The sequence below is a fragment of the Pinus tabuliformis genome, chromosome 9 (assembly GCF_031772625.1).
Source record: "Pinus tabuliformis cultivar Carrire ecotype Pingquan chromosome 9, CPIR1, whole genome shotgun sequence".
NCBI lineage: Eukaryota > Viridiplantae > Streptophyta > Pinopsida > Pinales > Pinaceae > Pinus > Pinus tabuliformis.
The window spans coordinates 1269659839-1269668461 of record NC_142307.1 but is presented as its reverse complement, the minus strand read 5'-3'; positions in this window follow the sequence as shown (position 1 = coordinate 1269668461).

Here is an 8623-nt window from a genome sequence, read left to right as displayed (position 1 = left end):
CAGTAAAAAGTTAAAATGTACAGTAAAGGTAAAAACACAGTAAAGAATATTGACAATTCATCAAAGTAAAAGTGTATCAAATGAAAGAGTATCCGTAAAAGTGTATCAGATTGAAAAATCAAAGTGAAGATAGATGAAAAACAGAGCAGAAATGGTACTTTTCCAGAAATTCCCTGTTTAAGTCATAATTTTTCAGAAAATATTGTGGCCAATCCAGGATGAATTTTGAGGAAATGGAGGTTTTTGTTCCTAAAAGGTCAATATACAAAAACCCATCTCACTTTTTACACAGGTATTACAAAAAGGGAGATAAATGCATCTCTTTAGAGCCTATTTTTCGGACTGTGCAAAGGCCTGTTTTTGACATATTTTTGCATAGAATATTGTGAACAGCTGGAGCTGAATTTTGGGAAACTAAAAGAGGTTTATCTCAATAACATAATTATCTATAATAACCTCTTTCACTTTTTACACATATATCTCGGAATGGGATATACAAAGGTATCACTAGACCCTAATTTTGCAAAATTTACGGGGTAGAATGCACAAAGGAAGGAGGCAGTGAGTGACTTGGAAGCCTCATCATCAATTAAGAGTTGCTATCAAATTCGAATTTCTCTTCTTTTTTACCATCAATCCATAAATATAGTTCCAAATAGATTCATTAGTTTTGAGTGTCCTTTATTTAAGTTCTATTAATGTAAAACAGTGGGAGATATTTGTAAAACCAATCTTGATATTTTTTCAAGATATTTTAGTTTAGAATTTGTACAAGTACTTCTTCATTTGAAGTATTTTAGGGTGGATTCTTAGACATTTCTATAGATTTCTTGATCAAAATACTGTAAAGCTATTGGAGCATTGACTAAGCCAACAAGCTGGATTGATGAATAAAGACCAGATATTTCAGAGGATTCATGTGTTGAGCGAAGTGTAGACAAGTATTCTCTCATGTTTTTGTTATCTTCTTTAAAGTTTTTCCATTATGTTTATCTGAATCTGAATGCTATAATATGAATGATATCTCAGAATTTGCTTCATTGCACTCTGTTTTAACTATTATGCATTTTAATGTTTTCTGCTAATTATCTAAGTTAAGGAATTATTGATTGCTCCTTAGTTCAGGTATTCTCCTTGTAATCTATAGCAAAGGATTCTTAATTGACCTTTGTTCATGCTTATCCTTTGTTCATCATTTTAATCCCGGTCTAAGAATTCTTAAGTGCTCTCTCACCCTGGTTAAGACCATTTCACCCATTTGGCCTAAAGACCTGCACTTTACTCTGCTAGCTTGCCCTTTGAACACTCCCTTTAGTGAGTTAATTCCAGTTTTGTTGCCCTTATTTGACTCCATACCCCAATGGTCCAGAGAAATCATTCTATCCATATGTTTTAAGGATTCCACCATCCAACCTTCAATACAAATCCAAACCCCCTAAACTTTAAGAACTAGCCTAAAATCCCATCAAACAAATCTAAATCATATAGAGATATCCCTCTCTGAGCTTAGGTTGGCTAGAGTCTATGCCCAAAAGTGGTTTGTGGTTACCTCAATGACTTCTTTCTTTAACCTTGAGAAAATATGAGTGATAACAACATTGTGTTCATCTCGTCGTTACCTTTCCAACTATATAAATTTTGTCTTGATCCGACTCCCGGATCAAAAGATATGACCATCCAAAAATTTGCTTATGAGATGATGCTACATCATCTTGGCTTGCGTCGTGGCTACCCTAGTCGTCTGCCATGTCACCACCCAGGTGGTGATGCCACACAACTTCTGACCCATTCATACTGGGGTCACATTTTAGTCCCATTTCTATGGTCCACATGGACCAACCCACACACACACACACATAATATTTATTCAAATGGGTGTAGGTGTAGGCCCTTTATGGCTACGTCATCTCAAGACTTAAAGCTTGGGAGTTCTAACATGTCCTTCGCTCGAAATCTCCAGGGTCAAGGGTTCCAGTGTGACATCATCCATCGCCACGCACTACACATGGTCTGGGTCCCACATAAATTGAACCCCTATGATTTTATTTCTTTCTTATTATATGTGATTCGAGGTTTTCTACTGTCACGCTAATGCTCAATGTCTGATCTCACTTGCCACGTCATCCCAACATTTTGACCCCAACAGGACTTGCCCAACCTCCCCTTGAATTCTACAGGGTATCAAACCTTTAGGGTAGGTGGATGGATATCTAGCATTTCACTCATATCGACTATCCAAATTCCTTTTGCCTTTGTGCTTGGACATGGTTGCTGGCAATAAGGTGTTTAAGGTGCGTGTGTTTCCACGCTTCTCTAGGCCTAAACTTTTAGCCTTCACAACATAAATGTCAGTGTATATAATGAAACTTTTCCACCCTCAACTCTTAACCATTAATGCACTGTAGGATCCTTTTCTCCACTTAGGTTGCACAATCCATAATACATATGGGAGCATATGTAAGCCTTTTGGGGCTACCCTTCGTGAGATTCCATTACATGCGCACTTGCTGGGATTTAATGCCATCTATCCTAAGCTCTCTATAGGGCTCAATCCAACCCATTCGTTATATATAAATATAGATGCATAACCATATGTGTAACTGCCTATCCCTCCTAAGCTTTGTCGAGACTCGGTCATGGCCTTTAGGCTGCAAAACACTATCTCTTCTAAGCTTTATAATTTATAATCTAGGGCCTATTGGCCACCTAATGTTCACACAATAATCCAATTAATTAATAGAGGATTATCTACCTCTGCACAAACAGACCATTTAGATCAACTTTAGGACTCATAATTATTACAAGAGTGACCCACTCCTAATTATAGACTTAAGCAGTCATCAAATATGTTATCAGTTAAGATTAATAATGCAAGCAACAAGAATAGGCGTCGACATATAAAAAAAAATTCTTTTTCATTTTTATAACTCATGCACAAATATATGCCCATTCATTTTCCTTATGTCTCATTAGGCCACTCCCAACTCTTAATAATTCAGTACACTATAAGCCTCTAGGCCAACAATAAGTAGAAGAATAGACACAGGGTACCTACAGGAAAACCCTTTATTACTTGAACATATAGAGGAGTTTTACCATTCCTTAAGCCAAGAGAAAACTAGATTTCATGTATATTACAGGTAATGAATCAACACATTAATTCCAAATTAATACATGCCTTAGTCCACATAAGAACTCAACCATTTCATATGCGTGCCTTTAAAAATGATAATACTCATTCAAATAGGAACACCTTATTCCTCAACATTATAACTTGTGAGAAAACAAAGCATTAAACAAGTATAAAATATTCAAGACATGAGGGTCATAGGAAGATACTTATCCTGATAAATTGAGTTAGGAAACTGAGATTGGGACTTCAACTCTCCACCCAACCTTAGACACACTGCAACCAAATCTTTCTTGTAGTGGTCACCCCCAAGCTAGATTCTAAAGCTTGAGGATGAGTTCCTAAGGGATCAACCAAATCTGCCAACTAAAACAAGGACTCCAAAGGACTATCCACCTCCACCCACCAGTTATGTCATGCAATTAGTATCTCTTATGGAATCCAACTATCCACCACCTCCACCCTTCAAGTCAACAGGGGAATCCAAAAGCTATGCTTCCACCCTCAAAGCAGCAAGGGAATCCAGAGGTTGTTCCTCCACCAACCTCCACGCTCTAGTTAGCAAGGGAGTCCATAGATTGTGCCTCCATCCTCTAATCGACAAAGGAGTCTATAGATTGTGCCTCCACCCTCTAATCAACAAGGAAATTTGGAGATTGTGCCTCCACCCTCTAATCAACAAGGAAATTTAGAGGTTGTGCCTCCACCCTCTGAACAACAAGGGAATCCAGAGGTTGTGCCTCCACCCTCTAAATAGCAAAGGAATCTAGAGGTTGTGCCTCCACCCTCTAATCAACAAGGGAACTTAGAGGTTGTGCCTCCACCCTCTAATCAATAAGAGAATCTAGAGCTCTATGTAACAAGAAACCAAGAAAACAAGAAGAGGGAAGCTAAAGAATTCTCCTATCAAGAATCCAAGGAGTGGGCCTCCACCCAAGCTATAAAGGGAATCTAGAGAAAACCATCTCCACTCTCCATAATTACAGGGAGTCCAAAGACCATTGTTCTCACCCGAGAGCTATTATTCTACCTCCCAATGCTCAACTGAATAGGCACTCTTCTTCCTTGTGCTTTGTTAATAACATAAACTTATATTCTCTTTTTCTTTCTCAACTGGTTACTCATGTGTTGTCTCTATTTTTCTCTCTCATTGTTTAACTCCATCCTACTCCCTACATAACAATGCTCTCTTGCCACCACTCCTCATTCTCTAGTGCGTGGGGTGTAATTATCTCGTGCATATGTACTCTTGCTCCCATTGCATGTCATGCTCCTTGCCCCTGAGGGTGCTTGTCTCTTCTATAGGTCGTTGCAACCATCATTAGTTGCATGGGAAAACCATATTGTCGGCCTTTACCTCTCATCCATGGTGGTTTTTTCTTGCGTGGTGGTGGGAGATGTTGTGTGTAGTACTTCCTTCCACCACACTTCCTGTTGGTTGACTTCTTTATTTTCCCAACTGCCAATGTAGTCCATCCCTTATTCAATTTTGTCTATTATGCCTTGTAGGTTTATCCAAGGCAAGAATGCTTTTGTTGTCCTTCTCTCCAACTCAATTAATTTGTAAAACCAATCCATTTAAAGCATACCAGGTAGCCTTCAATGGCTATCATGAAACAATCAAGCTTCTTTATAATCCCACGCAATCTCCTCCCCAAGATCTGGAATTTGTGTCCTAATTCTTAGCCCTCTTTAATTATGATCAAAATACATAGAATATTTACAATGAAGGGGGAATTGACCTAGAACTGTCACATCTAACTTTAGTGGAAAAAGTAGTATAAATCCAAAATGGATGCCCCTTACACCTCGGTCTTTATCTTCTATTTTTATTAATACTATGAGGAATGTGAGAAATAAAACATAGAAATATCTACAAGAACAAACTTCCACGAGGAAACTATTTCACTTGGATTTAAGTTTGTTAGCCAAGTGTTACATTATATCCATATATCTCATCATTAACCCTGAATACCGTGGCATTAAAAGGCCACCTAGGGTAGACTTCACCCTTCCTCATCATATAAGAAGGTACGAATCTTTAAAGATATCAAAGAAGATTTCCTTTCAAGTTGTGCCTTATCATCCAAAGTATTGAGAAACACTATTTCCAACCTTGAGAAGGATATCATGCACAATAAATTGTTCCACCCTTTCATCTCTTTAACATGTAACATGTTCTTTAGGAGATTGAACCCAGGTTATGCAAGGGAAGATAACTTGATAGATCATTGGGATCATGACTAATTGAATTTGACAATTACACTTTTTGCTTTTTTCGTCCAGGTTACACACTTAAGGAAAACCCCAAGTATTGCCCATCATTTCAAGGATGGTACCTAAGGTAAACCCTAGAATCTTTAGAGCATAAGGTCATTACAATAATATACTCGTTAGAAGATCAATATGTCACTTGCAAAAATTGGCCTTAGATGGGGAGGATAACGACATTCCTCCCAACCATCCGAGCTAAACCCAAATGACTATCAATATATAACTTTATTGGAAAAAGCAATATAATTCCCATAGGGAACTCCAGCTCACAACTCTTAGTCTTTATCATCTACTTTTATTACTTATATGAGGAGTGTGAGAAATAATGATTAAAAACATGTACAAAAACAATCTTCTAAGAGAAAACTAGAACATTTGCATCTAAGATTGTTAGTTGAGTATTACATTATCTCCCTATATCTACTCATTGACCCTCTTGCTACTTTTAAATCCATAATAAAATATGTTAAGAGGAATCATTTGTTAAGTAAGGTAGCATTCAAAGGCCACCCAAGGTTGACTTTGACCTTCTTCATGAAATAAAATGGTATGAATATTTTAAGACCTCAAAGAAGAATCCCTTTCAAGTTTTGCCTTATTGTCCAAAGTATTAATAATTATTACTTCTGTTGTGGTATACTCCTATACCAATAGATGTCATATTTCATGATTGACTTGATGAGCTCCGTAATATGTTCATCCCTTTCCTTGTTGCAAAGGGTTTCCATATTATCAAAAAAATCAAAAAATGTAAAAAATGTAAAGAGGGTATGCCCTAAAAGAAAAATCAAAGGGTAAAAAGAATAAAATGGTAAAAAAAAGTGAAATAAATGAACCCCAAACAAAGAAAGACCAGGAAAGTGTGCAAGTCCAAAATGCCACTACTTTTTCATTTTCTGTAATAAGCATTGTGTGCAACTTGTTAATTCATGCCACAATTGATGAATGGCCAAACAGTTTAATCTTGGCCAATTCATATTTGAATTTCCTGCTTTAGAGATAGAGAATAAAATCTAGCCAAACTGTTTAATCTTGGCAAATAAGTAGATAGCTAGAGAAGCAAAGGAGCTCAACAATTTAATCTAAGCCCATGGAAGTAATAAGTGCAGACTTAGGTAGGTTTACCATGCAAAGAAATGAAAAGTTGATGAGGGTTTTCCAGTCTAAGTGCACCCAAAGAAAGAAGGAAAAATGCTAGGCAAAGTAGGAGGGTAGGTAGATTGGTGTTGCCGAATGATACTTGTGATAGGTTTTGTCTCTAAAAATGTGTTAATATTTCACTTCCATCACAAGTGCTTGGCGGACATTATACTTGGAGTAGCTCAAGCGAGGCAAAGTTTCATAACTAACTCCTCTTCATATTTTTTCCCTAATCTTTTACTAATTTCCCCCCTAAAATATTAAGAATCTGTTCTTAATATCACTAAAGTCACTCATCTCATTTCATAAAAATTTGCCTAAGTGAATTCCAATTTTACTTAGGAAAATACCTCACATAAACGCTTTTCCCCCTTCAAAACCTGAGTTTAACTACAAAAGTCAAATTGTTTTTAAACTTGGCCCTTTTTTACATCTTCTCATATTAATTTCTTTAACATTTATTATATAAATCCCATGTAAATTGTTACCCTTCCCATAATATGTATATATAATAAAATCCCAATATCATTACATATCCCCGCCCCGGTTGATTACGACCATATCACTGTTTTAAAGGGATTGACAGATTTATTATAAATGTGTTAATAACCTTCCTACGCAAGATAAATGGAGTTAATTAACCACCTGGGTTAATTAATAACCAAACCCCCCAACCAATGAAAACAACCCTGATACATAAAAAACACAATTTATTATACCGGCCCCGCAAGTTAACCTGTCGCTAAGTTCAAACCCCGTCCACCATTAGATCTGCGTCCATTCATCCAACGGTCAACAATCGTATCGCACTCCCCCTCATCGCGGAACGTTAACGCGCGATCGGCTGGTGGTTTTGCCACCGTACCAAAGACACGCGTCGCTCATCCAGCCTGCTCGCTCGCCCTCCACCTAATACCACTTGACCCCAAAAGCGGTGCGGGCAAAACCGCTTACCACCACCCTCCGTTGACGTCACCATTTGCTGACGTCACCTATCCTTTGCCAACATCACCCGCCACATCCTCTGTCATGTCATCTGCCCCCGTACTCCTGCTGACGTCATCCGTCCATCAAATCAAAAATTCCCGCCAAGCTTAATTTTGTCCAATAAAACCGAAAAAAGCGCCATTTTTACTATATTTTTCTGCATAGTCGCGCTCTCATGAAAAAAAAAAAAAAAAAACAAACAAACAAACAAAAACAAAAACAACAACAACAACAACTGTCTGCTCCAATTTCCACCGCTACCTGACCAGAAAAGCTACATCGACGAGCTCCTCTGCATGTCAACAGACCCTCCAGTATAGGGTTTTCCTCCTTGATCACAGAAGGCAAAGGATGTTTCTCCTTCGGATTAAAGTAAACTTCGCAAGCAAACTTCCGACCGGATAAATGGTTTATGCTACCCTAACCAGTGGACATTCAGAAGACATAAATTTCCAGAGAACAGTGGTGAGAAGACACATTAGCAGTTCTGTTTTACCAAAACACGAGGGATAGCGATGAACAGAGGAAAACAAGTAAAAGTATATTAGTTCAGCATTAAAGTGTATTAGATCAAAATTAAAACTGTCGGAGCAGAATTAAAGAGTAGCAGGTCATAATTAAAGAGCACAGTTAAGACAGGCAGACGGCGTAGAGTTATTACAGAGGACAGCTGCAAGTTGAACCCTAAAGGCCTGCCTCCAGCACAACATCAGTTAGCTGTTTCTATTTTACTTGTAAATTATTATTAGTCATCCTAGATATTATCTCATAGCTGTTATGAGATATAGGTTGTACATATTTTGTTGTATAAATACCCCCTCCATTAGAGTATTGGGGGGGGGTGGATTTCCTAGACTGTGCTGTAATACTGAAGTTTTTTGGAATATAGAAGCTGTTGCAATCAACTGTTGCATGGCCTACTAGATGAAGGATTGAAGCAGAGGACTTGTCACAGATTTCTTGAATCAAACGTTGGATCAATAAGTCCCCTATATCTTGTGTTTTACAGTTTTCTTGTTTACTATATCATCTGTGTTTCATAAACTGAATGATAAAGAAAAGGTTAATTTCAGAATATGCTTGATTGCACTA